The 13,527-nt window shown below is 42.1% G+C and overlaps 1 protein-coding gene across 7 annotated transcripts in view; it reads right to left on the reverse strand.

Annotated features, from left to right (window-relative positions):
* Positions 1-13,527, reverse strand: part of slc5a6a (solute carrier family 5 member 6a) — a 160,875-nt gene that overhangs the window by 80,425 nt on the left and 66,923 nt on the right. For 3 of the 7 annotated variants that reach the window (XM_079642356.1, XM_079642354.1, XM_079642355.1), the window contains exon 2: positions 12,200-12,275. The exons of 3 other annotated variants lie outside the window; for them this stretch is intronic. The gene's annotated coding sequence lies outside the window, so the exon portion shown is untranslated. Of the gene's footprint in view, positions 1-1,715; positions 2,410-12,199; positions 12,276-13,527 lie in introns of those variants that run through there. One more of the 7 variants, XM_079642357.1, reaches the window with a different exon arrangement.

Genomic DNA, 13,527 nt, shown 5'->3' on the forward strand with positions numbered 1-13,527 from the left:
TCTTCATTGCAATTTGCACAAGATTGGGACTTATAGTGGCCGGTTGCTGCATGTCCCATGGGAGCAACCCCTCTTAGTTTAAAGGGCTCCGCCTAGTGGGTCCCTCTACCCTCTGTGCCTTACAACCTGCTCTGAAATGTTCACTGCTTCCACACCTAAAGCAATGCTGACAGTACTCTTCGCCTGCATGAGTACAGGAAACACACCTAGGTCGGGGGCGTGGTGCTGGGTAGTATCGCTGCGGTGCATACCCTTGTTGAAACTGAGCCGTTTCTCTTACTCGTGCCGGGTGGAATGCCGGTCGGTACTCCTGCACTGCTGCTGGTGGCTGCTGGTGGTACACGCTGTTGGCATTGAATTCAGCCCTATAGGGAGAGGGTTGTTGGGGTGAAAACACAGGATAAGGGGCGGAAATATTAGCTGGTTCTCTGCTTGGTGAGGGATGCTGTGGGGGTGCAGATGTGGCCGTTTGGATCGTTTCTCTGATTTGGGAGACCTCAGCTCTCAGGGCTTGCAACAGCACCATGTCAGAGCGCATTCCTTTGATTTCTGACAGCAGATCAGTGGGCAGAGTAACTGTGTTTTGCTGGCTGGTGCTTTTCATTTCCACCGGAACTTCAGTGGACTTGACTGTATTCACATTTGTTACTCGTGATGGGGCAGCAAGTTTCTTTTTATCCTGTCTCTCTTTTTCATTGGTGTACGCAATGTTCACTTTCTCCAGCAGCAGCTCATCCGAAGTACTTATCTGCATGAGGAGAGGCTGCAGGTCACTTTTAATATTGTCATTCTGTAGACCAGTCAGGACAGTATGCATGAAGAGACTCTGGACTAGTGCTGGGTCATATTTTAGGTTTGACTCGGCTTCTTGAGAAGCAAACAGGATTTTCTGTCTCATGTCCATAGTTCTAATCAGGAAGTTTTGAGGCGTTTCTTTACTACTCTGAACCTCAGAGGTGAGTTGTTTGTATAACTCTGTGGCACCTTTCTCCTGGTAATGAGACCTGAGAATTCGGCGAAGGGCAGGCAGTGTAAGGTTTTCCTTCCCTTCAAGGTAACTCCGTAACTGCAGGCCTGGTGTGATGGCACGGATTACAGCATCAATGATCTCTGACTCTGGGTAGCCCTTACTAAAGCCATTTTCAATTTGTCTGGCCAGACTAGAAAATGTGAGCCTATCCTTTTGTCCTGGCTCGCCTATTTGGCCTGCGATCTTAAGATCTTTGCGCCACATAGAACTACTGGGGAGTACTTGGGCCAGATTTCTTTCTGGGGGGCTGAACCCGGCAGGGTGGTTCATGCTTGTGTTCATTAGGTCATGCATTGCATTTTCTTTTTCTTGTAATGACAACCTTAGTGCCTCTACCTCCTTCTGGAGATCTTCCCTTTTGACACTGTCATGTACATTTGTTGTAATTTTGGCTTTGTCTATGATATCCTGCACATTAAGAAGTTCGGACATGCCTTCATCCTCTAGCTCGGCCATTTCTTCACGTTCATTATGCTCTGTGACATGAGAAATTAATTGACTGCGAGATTTACCAGTCACATGCACATTATCCGGTCCTGAAATCTCCAGTTCATTGCACACTTTAATCAGTTGTTCTACAGTCAGTGTATACAATGCACCTGTAATGTCCAGCTGCAGCTTCTCCAATTCAGCCTCCATTGTATCAGAGAAGTGGGCAGAAATAGCAAATGAGGGTTTATCTTACTTAATTAGGTTTTTTTGCTGCTCCCTAGTGGTGACTTTTCACACTTCAGGATGCAGGTTACCAACGTTGTCTGAAAACGACCTCGACTGCCTTTCCAAGCTCCTTTCTCCGATGACTGGGTTGTTTAAGGGGATGATTGATCAGAGGATTCCACTAACAACTCAGGGATGGTCCTCAAATCAAATCTCCCAGCAGCGCCTCCAAATGTTATGCCCCTAATATGGGGAAAATATAAGACAAAGGAAACAGAGACGATGTTAGCTTGCTTCAAGTCTTATGTATTATGCCCGCCAACAACATGGTACACATAGCACGCTGTATAATACAGAACATGGATTCTTGATATAAAACAACCACTAACAATGCGCGTACTGCAAACATACATCCAATTTAACACACAAGATGTCACTTTTTAAATGCACAGTACAAACATACATATCCAAATTAACACCCAAACTCCCCTTCTTGGAGCTAAACTACACTATCATAGCTAGCTGCGCTAGCATAGCTAACGGCGCTCGCAAAGCTAGCATACACAGCTACAACAATTACAGAACCTAGAGAAACCCTCCAAAAATACCTCTAACAACTATCACTATTCACATTAATATTATACACAGTCAGTCTACATATATAACGTTTCTCACGGATGAACTCACCTAATATGGGGAAAATATAAGACAAAGGAAACAGAGACGATGTTAGCTTGCTTCAAGTCTTATGTATTATGCACCCGCGGCAAGCAACACGCGCCCTCTGCTGGACAGACCCGGAAGGTCATCAACCATGACTTATATCTATTACACATAACCACTGTAAGCATTGTAAGCATTCGTCCAAAAAAAAAAAAAACTAATAATGAAGAAAATTAACACATTTGTTGCAATAGTAATTTATTCACTAACTACATTACTACTTGTACTACAACATTTGAATCATCAGTTCTTCCTCATTTTCCTCAATTGTTCATATTTGGTTTATTAAAATAATGATATTGTGGTCATTGTTAAAAAATGTTGGCTATTATTATGAGTATTATTATTTTTATAATGCACTTTCTGCCTTCCTGTCATTAGGAGTTAGACATGTAATGGCTATGTAATTGATTTGATTAGAACCTACATTATCCTAAACTGCTGGGACATTTCCCTATAGCCAATACCTTTATATTGTCACTGCACCACTATAGAAGCCAACTCCATCGATCAAGCTGGCTGAAACTTTCTCTCCCTCTTCTTCTCATGCTCCCTGTCACTCTCCTTTAACTCCTCCGGTGACTTTCTTTTATTTGAAGATTGTTTTTTGCCCGGCGCTTGGCCGGTTACCGCTGGTATTCAAAACATTTTGGCGAATGGTTAGGTGGCGCGATAGTCTGTGCGCGCTCCCGCTCACGGGAGCCTGCTCGCGCTGCGCTCCGCAGCAAACAGCTGTTTGCTTTTCACCCAACAACGACAACCGACTCACGGAACGCTATTTTGTAGTGTTGATAAACGAAACAATTTAACTAAATTGCTAGTCAAAATACCAATACCACAGGACCATTTTTTTAAAGCAATATTTTAAGTACGTTATGCTGGCCCGGGGTGTCTAAATAGTGCTTCCGGGCCAGCGGGCCATTTATAATGTCGAGCCCTGGCCGGTTACCCGCCGGCCCACATCGTCCGACCGGCCCACTTCAGTACCGGCCCATCCGGATTCGTCCCGAACGTCCCAATGTCCAGTCCGCCCCTGCAAACAAACCCTTTCCCTGTTAAGACAGGCTTGCTAGCTTCGCCAAATCGATTTCTTCTCGGCTGTCAGACATTGTGGGTTGAAAGAAAACGCTTTCAAATCTAAACAAAAATATGCTACCTTGTGCAGGTTGCTAATGACACTACATATGCTGTTTGCTAGCAGGTCGCTACCGGTCGCTACACACGCTAGTTTAGACACTGTTTATCCACTGACAATCCAATCAGAGGACAGGAAAATGCCGACGTCATCGTACGCCGGCTGGATGGCCCCGTTGACTCGAAATCCGATTGGTCATTGCAAATGTTTTATTGCCATTTATTCTAAGCTACAAGGCCCGCACTGCTGATTCTGAAGGCGTAAGGGCAGATTTATTTGACCCAGCATCACATTCTGACTGAAATATGATTGGATAAAAGCTCTAGCATAAACACAACCATTACTGGACGCAGCCCAAACGAGCGAAAATAACTTAATACATGTTCATGAAAAACTATATTAAAACGTTAGACGACGCCATCGGCACTGCCTCACCATCCATACTGCCCTCTCACACCTGGACCAGAGGAAGACATATGTGGGCAGTGGCGACTCACCTAGTGTCATCAGAAAGTAATGCAAATGGTCAATCCCAAAATATAAAAATATATGTTAAAATATATTTTAAGATCATGTTTAGTCATCTGATTTGTCTGTACATTGCTGTTTTAGTTTGCGTTCTTCTAATTAGTGTCTACAGTGTGCCTATTGAGCCGTGTTGAGCAATGTGGGGCAAGCCCCTCTCTTTGCTGTTCAAATGAACGTGTACTGTAAAAACCACACTGTGCATGCTCAGAGTATTTTTGTATTCAATTTGTGAGGCAAAAAAAAATCACCATACACACTGTGCTGCCATACCCAGCAATGTCATCTCATAATTCAGAGAGCTGATTGGCTGTAAGTTTGTATGCCGCGAAAAGTGTATGTGAACAGGAGCCGAGAGAGAGCAGCTTATACCGATTCAAATCAGTAAAACGCAAAGAAAATGAATGAAGTTGACCATCTACTTCAGCTTTGGTAAGTTCCTTTTATGTCATATATTTTGTTGATCTATTGCTCTGCTGGATCGATTGATATTGTGACCTCGGTGATGAGTGTCTTGTGTTTTCCTTATACCCCCCCCCCCCCTCTCTCTATCGGAACCATGGATAGCCTAAAGCTATTTGTTTACTTGTTTAAAAAAGCACCAGAAGCTTTTATATACATATCTTTTATTTTTTTTATTTTTTTTATTATTATTTTTATTTATTCAGAATTCTTATCAGGATTCTCTGAGTTTTTATCAGCTTTGGTACTTAAAACAGATAAAGTAATTATCGTAGGTGACTTTAATATTCATGTTGACAATGATAAAAATAGCCTTACTGTTGCATTTAACTCTATATTAGATTCTGTTGGTTTCGGTCAGAGTGTAAATAAACCAACCCACTGCTATAATCACACTCTCGACCTTGTTCTGACTTATGGTATTGAAATTGAGCAACTATTAGTCGAACCGCATAATCCTGCTTTATCCGACCATTTCTTAGTAACTTTTGAAGTACTGTTACTAGACTACAAAGCATGAGTCAAAAGCTCCTCCAGCAGAAACCTATCTGTTAGTGCTATAGCCAAATTTAAGGAAGAGATTCCACCAATACTTAACTCGATAGCATGTCTGCATGTAAGGGAGGAAACTTATACAAAATGTACACCACCCCAAATTGATCATGTTGTTGATAGTGCTACGGATGCGCTGCGAATAAAATTAGACTCTGTTGCTCCTTTGAAAAAGAAGAAAATAAAACAACATAGATTAGCTCCATGGCATAATGCCGAAACCCGCAAAATAAAGCAAAAGTCGAGACAACTTGAAAGGATATGGCGTTCCACTAAACTTGAAGAATCTCGTTTAATTTGGCATATTACTCTCAATGAATATAACAAAGCACTGCGTAAAGCGAGAGCAGCCTACTACTCTTCATTAATAGATGAGAATAAGAATAATGCAAGATTTCTTTTCAGCACTGTAGCCAGGCTGACAGAGAGCCACAGCTCGATTGAGCCTTCTATTCCCATAGCACTCAGTAGTAATGATTTTATGTGCTTTTTTAACGATAAAATTGTTAGTCTTAGAAACAAAATTAATGACCTCTTGCCTTTGACCAGTATAGTGTTATCAAGAATGTTTAAGAATACAGTTTAAAAGGGAATTGATTTGTAAAATATCCATAAAGAAAAAAATCCGCTTACAGTTCTGTTTCATCTGGGTGTTGAGAGATGTATCCATAGATCTCTTCATGTTGCTCTCAAAGTGCACCAGATTGATGCTTTTAACTTCAACATTTAAAAAAAATCTTCATGGTGGTGCATGCCCCTAAACCCCCCTAGATGAGGTTAGATCCTCCCCCCACTTAAATCATGTCCACATGGATATGAAACTAAATACATTTGCACACATCTTTTGTCCATATCTTTCTGTTTTGGTGGTCATGCCACGGTGAATGAATGCGCGGGTCATGGTCAAATATCTGGATTAAGAGGTTGCTTTTTCTTTGCACAGCATGAAAGAAACGCGAAATGAATGGGCTGTGATTTGAGTTTTTTAAGCAGACGTTGAGTTCAATAATTTGTACGGCCTTCGAAGGATGTTGTAAAAATTGAAATGGCCCTTGAGAGGAAAAAGGTTCCCCACCCCTGCACTAGATAGTAAACTAGAATGCTTTTCAGCCATAAACCTTGAACAATTAAATTAAATTATTCTCTCTTCTAAACCATCAACGTGTATCTTAGACTAAGCTGTTAAAATAAGTTTTTCCATTAATTAGCACTTCTTTATAAAATATTATGAATATGTCTTTATTATCAGGCTATGTTCCACAATCATTCAAAGTAGCAGTGATAAAACCGCTTCTTAAACAGCACAACCTCGATCCAGAGGTTTTAGCCAACTATAGACCTATTTCTAATCTTCCGTTCCTCTCAAAGATTCTTGAGAAAGCAGTCGCAAAACAGCTGTTTGATTACTTAAAAAACTATGATTTATTTGAAGATTTTCAGTCTGGCTTTAGAACACATCATAGCACAGAGACAGCTCTGGTTAAAGTCACAAATGACACTCTAATAGCCTCAGACAAGGGACTTGTCTCTATTCTTGTCTTGCTCGATCTCAGTGCTGCATTTGATACTATCGACCATGATATCCTATTGCAAAGACTAGAGCACTTAGTTGGCATACAGGGAACTGCTTTAGGCTGGTTTAGGTCCTATCTATCTGAACGCTCTCAGTTTGTACGTGTCAACGATGAATCTTCCACGCAAACCAAAGTTAGCCATGGAGTGCCACAGGGCTCAGTGCTCGGACCTATTTTGTACACATTATATATGCTTCCGTTAGGCAATATTATAAGGAATCATTCTGTAAACTTTCATTGTTATGCGGATGATACTCAACTATATTTATCAATCAAGCCTGATGAAATTAATCATCTAAATAAAATTCAAGACTGCCTCAAGGACTTAAAAACGTGGATGACCTTACATTTTTTGATGTTAAACACGACCAAAACTTAAGTTATTGTACTCGGCCCAAAGAATCTACGAAACAAATTATCTAAAGATATACTTACTATGGATGGCATTAATTTGGCCTTTAGTGAGACTGTAAGGAATCTTGGTGTTATATTTGATCAGGATTTATCCTTTAACGCTCACATAAAATCATTTTCAAGGACCGCCTACTTCCATCTACGTAACATTGCAAAAATCAGGCATATCTTGCCTCAAAACGATGCAGAGAAACTATTCCATGCATTTGTAACTTCAAGGCTGGATTATTGTAACTCCTTATTATCAGGGTGTACCAAGAAGTCAGTCAACTCGCTTCAGCTGATTCAAAATGCTGCAGCTCGTGTACTAACCAGAGTTAGGAAAAGGGACCACATTACTCCTGTTCTGGCTGCCTTACACTGGCTCCCTATAGAACACAGGATAGAATTTAAAATTCTTCCTCTCGCCTATAAAGCCCTTAATGGGCAGGCGCCATCTTACCTTAAAGAACTCATTATACCCTACTGTCCTACTAGGGCATTGCGTTCCAAGAATGCAGGGTTGTTGGTTGTTCCTAGTCTCTAAAAGTACAATGGGAGCCAGAGCCTTTTCTTATCAAGCTCCACTTTTGTGGAATCAGCTTCCAGTTTGTGTTCGGACGGCAGACACCCTATCCGTTTTTAAGAGTGCGCTTAAGACCTTCCTTTTTGATAAAGCTTATAGTTAGGGCTGATTAGATTCAGCCCCTAGTTTTGCTGATATAGGCTTAGTTTGTCGGGGGACATCTTACTTCTTCCTTCTCTCTGTCTATACCTGTGTACTCTCATGTTCCGATTAACCCAGCTTCGCCAAATTTCTTTCTTTTTGGTGTCTATATACGCCGGGATCCGGAGTCATGGATGATCCTGCAGTCCTGTGTCATGGATCGCGAGTCCTGGATCTTGAGTCGTGGCTGTGGTCCTGGATCATAAGTCCTGGATGGATATCCTCGTGGATTCGTCTTCCTATTATACACACATGCATTTCCAAACATTTGGACTACCTATGTTGCAAATGTATTATCTTTTCAATTGACACACGGCATCTATTGCACGTCTGTCCGTCCTGGGAGAGGGATCCCTCCTCTGTTGCTCTCCCTGAGGCTTCTCCCATTTTTCCCTTTAAACTGTGGGGTTTTCTCTGGAAGTTTTTCCTTGTACGGTGTGAGGGTCTAAGGACAGAGGGTGTCGTATTGTCATACTGATATTCTGTACAACTTTGAAGTCCACTGAGACAAATGTAACATTTGTGATATTGGGCTATATAAATAAACATTGATTGATTGATTGATATCTAAGTTGTTCGTGCCCCACCACTTTTGTACATATAAAAACGCCACTGCATATGTGAGAATGCTGTTCATTGATTACAGTTCAGCTTTCAACACCATTGTGCCCCCCAAGCTCGTCATCAAGCTCAAGGACCTTGGGCTCAACAGCAATTGTGATTGGATCCTGAACTTCCTGGCGGGCAGACCCCAAGCAGTGCAGGTGGGAAACATCACATCCTCCACCCTGATCCTCAACACTGGAGCCCCACAAGGCTGAGTGATCAGCCCTCTCATTTACTCCCTGTTCACACATGACTGTGTGGCCACACACAGCTCCAACACCATCGTGAAGTTTGCGGACGACACGACCGTCATCGGTGTGCACCATAGAGAGGATCCTGACCCTCTACAGCAGAGGTGCCCAGTACGTCGACCGCGGTCGACCGGTCGACCGCGGGGGCAATGCTGGTAGATCGCGAGTCATTCATAAATTTAAAAAAATCCAGCTCCGTTAAAATAGACAAAACAGGTTTTGATCCCTCCTCCTTTGGCCTCCCTGCCACTTAATTCAGGAGTTGACTTGATTGACAGAAAAAGCGACCTATTGCTTTCCAGTCTGTTAACACAGAATGCAAAGCGATACAAAATCAGTCAAGTGCCGGTAGAGACAAACAACAAAATGAGTGCGGGAACGAACAAAAAGCTAAAGACATACCACTTCCACACAGAATGGGAGGGAGAATCTTTTTGTGTGATGTCACATTCAAAGGTTATTTGCCTTATTTGTAAAGCAAGCGTCGCTCTGCCAAAGAAAGGTAACGTGGAGAGGCATTATCGGAGTGTTCACAAGGTATATGACAGCGACTTCCCTCCGAGTAGCGAGTTGAGAAAGAGAAAGGTCATGTATTATTGCTACACAAACATTATCTCTTAGTCTTAGTGTCGCCAACTCGTTTCTAACATGCAAAAAGACAAACAAATGCGTCTATGGTCGGTGTATTTTCTATCTTTCCAATCCAGAAGAGATCTCTCTCTCCCCCGTCTGTTTGCAAGGGGGCGGGGCAGTTTACACACACGCATCTGCTACATGCAGCAACACACGGAGGAGATGGTGGAGAGAAGCGCTCCAAGGTGTGGTTACATGTTACCCGTCTTGAGGTGGACAATGCTCGTCACCAAAAGTGTTTAGCATGTAAGGGCGGTAACACGAGCAATTTGTCTAAACATTTAGCAAAAGTGCACCACATTCAGACGGAGGAATGCACCGGGTTCGACTGTCTTTCGAGTAGCTCTGTAGCCCCATCCACGAGTAACGTTTCCACGTCAGGTGTTATGTATGCTAGCAGCAACACACGGAGTTAACTACATTATACAAACATGGGTTAATGATTAGAGGTAACTGAGTTATTTATTTTGTTAAAGTTTCAGCTATTCTGTTTCCAGTTCTGTCATCAGATTATTTAATAAGATTTGTTAAAACATTGTTGTTTCTTTTGATGTGAAATATTATTTATTTAATTCAAATAAAAAGCAATGTTAATTTTGTTCACAATTTGTTAAGTTAATTTAATAATATATGTATTTTTGAATCAAGTATTCATCTTTATTGTCATCATTGTTAGTTTCCACATGCCTAAAACAACCTCAAACTAAATCTAAAAGTTGATGGCTAAATAAGAGCGTTTGAGAAATTGTGCAAGGCACACAGTAGTAGTCCGAATAGTCGATTAATCGTTTCATTAATCTATAGATTAATCGATAATCAAATTAGTCGTTTGTTGCAGCCCTATTGTAGTTATCCCATGTAAAAATAAAACGTGTTATTCAGCAACCCTTGCAATTTGGGTTTTTATTTTTGGTTGGTAGACCTCGGTTAGCTGGTCATTTCAAAAGTAGCTCACCAGCCAAAAAAGTGTGGGCACCCCTGCTCTACAGGTACTCCATAGAGAGGATCCTGACCTTCTACATGTGCACCATAGAGAGCATCCTGACCTTCTACAGGTGCACCATAGAGAGCATTCTGACCTTCTACAGGTGCACCATGGAGAGGATCCTGACCCTCTACAGGTGCTCCATAGAGAGGATCCTGACCTTCCACAGGTGCACCATAGAGAGTATCCTGACCTTCTACAGGTGCACCATAGAGAGGATCCTGACCTTCTACAGGTGCACCATAGAGAGCATCCTGACCTTCTACAGGTGCTCCATAGAGAGGATCCTGACCTTCTACAGGTGCACCATAGAGAGCATCCTGACCTTCTACAGGTGCCCCATAGAGAGGATCCTGACCTTCTACAGGTGCACCATAGAGAGAATCCTGACCTTCTACAGGTGCTCCATAGAGAGGATCCTGACCTTCTACAGGTGCACCATAGAGAGCATCATGACCTTCTACAGGTGCACCATAGAGAGGATCCTGACTCTACAGAGGGTGGTGAAAACTGCACAGAAAATCACCAGGACGGAGCTGCCATCCATGGAGGACCTCTACTCCCAGCGGCTCAGACAGAAAGCCCACAGGATTATCAAAGACCCCCATCACTGTTTGCTGCCGTCTGGTAAGTGGTACCGTAGCATCAGGACTAAAACCACCAGACTCAGGGACAGTTTCATCCCACAGGCCATAAGACTGTTAAACGCCTGAGCTCTGTTAAGTGCCTCCATAACTCAACAAATTCACCTGGTTGCATCTGAGAATTTATTTAATTTATTATCCTTATAGTTATTACTGGATCAAAAAGTATTTTATTGTATTTCATTGTACAATATTTAACCTTACATTCTGTTCTGTTATATTTTATTCTATTTACATATACATAGAATCCTGCATTGTCTTGGTCAGTTTCAACAATCTCTGCATCATTTAGCTATGTATGTATTTATTTTCTGACATGTATAGTTAACTTAATCTGCACTACTTGTAGAATTGTCTAGCAACATAACCTGCACTATTTTATTCAAATGTTTCGTACTCTATTTCTTTTGCACTATTTCTTTTTTTTTGTCTTATGTCTTATATATAATATGCTACATTGTTGGAGGAGCTCGGGACCTAAGATGTTCCTTGCCATAACTACACTGTAGCTACTGTGCATTTTATAATAAACCCTTGAATCTTGAATCTAGTCAGTGATTCTGAGCAGAAAATGCCTTGCTGGCCCTGACGGCCCACCACTGGTGTTTGTGTAGACCAGAGCTTTTTATTCATGCATGTTTTCATTAGCCCTTAACCAGTTAGATTGAGAGAAGAGTGTTAAATGCAACACTTTCAGCTGTGGCCACCAACAGTAAGGAAAAGATGGCATAGTCCACTTAGTGGGGGTTGTATTCTGCCCTTTTGGCATCTTCTATTTGCATCTAGTTGTGAATGTATTTTGTGCTTTATGAAATAGATAAAGGTTAAGTAGGTTCATGGTTGGGTAATAACCTAATAACACAAAACTGCTCTTAACACTGCAGTCAAAATCCACAGATATTTGTCCTTGCTTTAAAATTCGGTTCACTTCTTTCAATTACACATGCTGTACAGGGCCACTCATCTTCCGTTAAAAGATCCACAATTACAATGAATATGTTAATGCAACTGGTTACTGAAATTAAATAATATACAGTAAAACAGGAGCTTAACAAGAGATACAGATGACATGGGAAACAAATGCTTTATACACCCAACCGTCTGTATACCCAACCCCGGCTACTTCAACAAAATAAGGACTGATTTGAGTTTGTCTGAATTACCTCATTATTACTAACTGCCATGTTTTGGTTGAAAAACACTTAAAGACTTGTCAGAAAAAATACCAACATCAAAGTATACAAGTTGTTCACACTTGAATAGAAGAGTAAAAGCTCCAAAGAAAGACAGCAAATAACTTACCGTCCCCTGAGTTGAAGCTGTTGCTGCTAGCTGACACCCCAAAGTTCTCTGTTCCCACTTCCAATCACTGTGAACACTGAGAAAAATAATTTACCACACATAAAGTAATGCATTAGAAATATTGTTACAAAAGATGAATCACCTTTACAAAAACAGCCATTTATTTTTTATGGGGTTCATATAAATTTAACCAAACAAAATACTATCCCTTGTCATATTTTTACAAGAGATACTTTATCAGTGTTCATTTACAGTTTTCACTTTAGGGGCCTGAGTTTTTAGCTCCTCGCTGTGCTCATTTGAAAATAGCTATCATATTCCACGACAAATAAGACCATGTTTTCTCTCAGAGTGTGCTGTTGAGCTGCAGTCTCAAACCCTACTTATGAGAGGAACAGCAAAGAGGCAGTTAGCTGCAGAGAGGTGAAATGACAGTGAGGGGAAGTCACAAGGAATAAGACAGGATAGAAAATTAGACATTAACTGTGTGTGTCAGATACCACATAGTAGGATGTCCGGTGTCAGGATCAGGAGCCCTGCCCTTTTGTTTTAAACAGGGCAGATGTGTGCAAATCCTTTAAAAGGGTTAACCCACACAAGGCTCCTGGACCTGATGGCATCCCTGGCCGTGTTTTCAGGGTGTGTGCAGTTTAGCTGGCAGAGGTGTTCATAGACATCTTCAATAGGTCCCTGCTGCAGTCTGTAGTCCCCACATGTTTAAATGTGAACACTCCACCATCGTTCCTGTCCCCAAAAAGTCAAAAATCACCAGCCTCAACGACTACCGCCCAGTAGCACTCACTTCCATCATAATGAAGTGCTTTGAGCGGTTAGTCAAAACCTTCATCACCTCCTCCCTCCCTGACTCTCTGGACCCCCTGCAGTTGGCCTACAGGGCAAACAGGTCCACATACGACGCCATAGCCCTCACCATCCACACTGCCCTCTCACACCTGGACCAGAGGAACACATATGTGAGAATGCTGTTCATTGATTACAGTTCAGCCTTCAACACCATTGTGCCTTCAAAGCTGGTCATCAAGCTCAGAGACCTCGGGCTCAACAGCGCCCTCTGTGACTGGATCCTGAACTTCCTGACGCGCAGACCCCAGGCAGTGTGGGTGGGAAACATCACATCCTCCACCCTGATACTCAATACCGGAGCCCCTTAAGGCTGCATGCTCAGCTCTCTCCTCTACACCCTATTCACACACAACTGCGTGGCCACACACAGCTCCAACACCATCGTGAAGTTTGCTGACGACACGACCGTCATCAGGCGGATCACCGACGGCAACGAGACGGCTTACAGAAAGGAGGTCGAAAAC

This window comes from Notothenia rossii, assembly GCF_949606895.1.
Source record: "Notothenia rossii genome assembly, chromosome: 8".
NCBI classification, from domain to species: domain Eukaryota; kingdom Metazoa; phylum Chordata; class Actinopteri; order Perciformes; family Nototheniidae; genus Notothenia; species Notothenia rossii.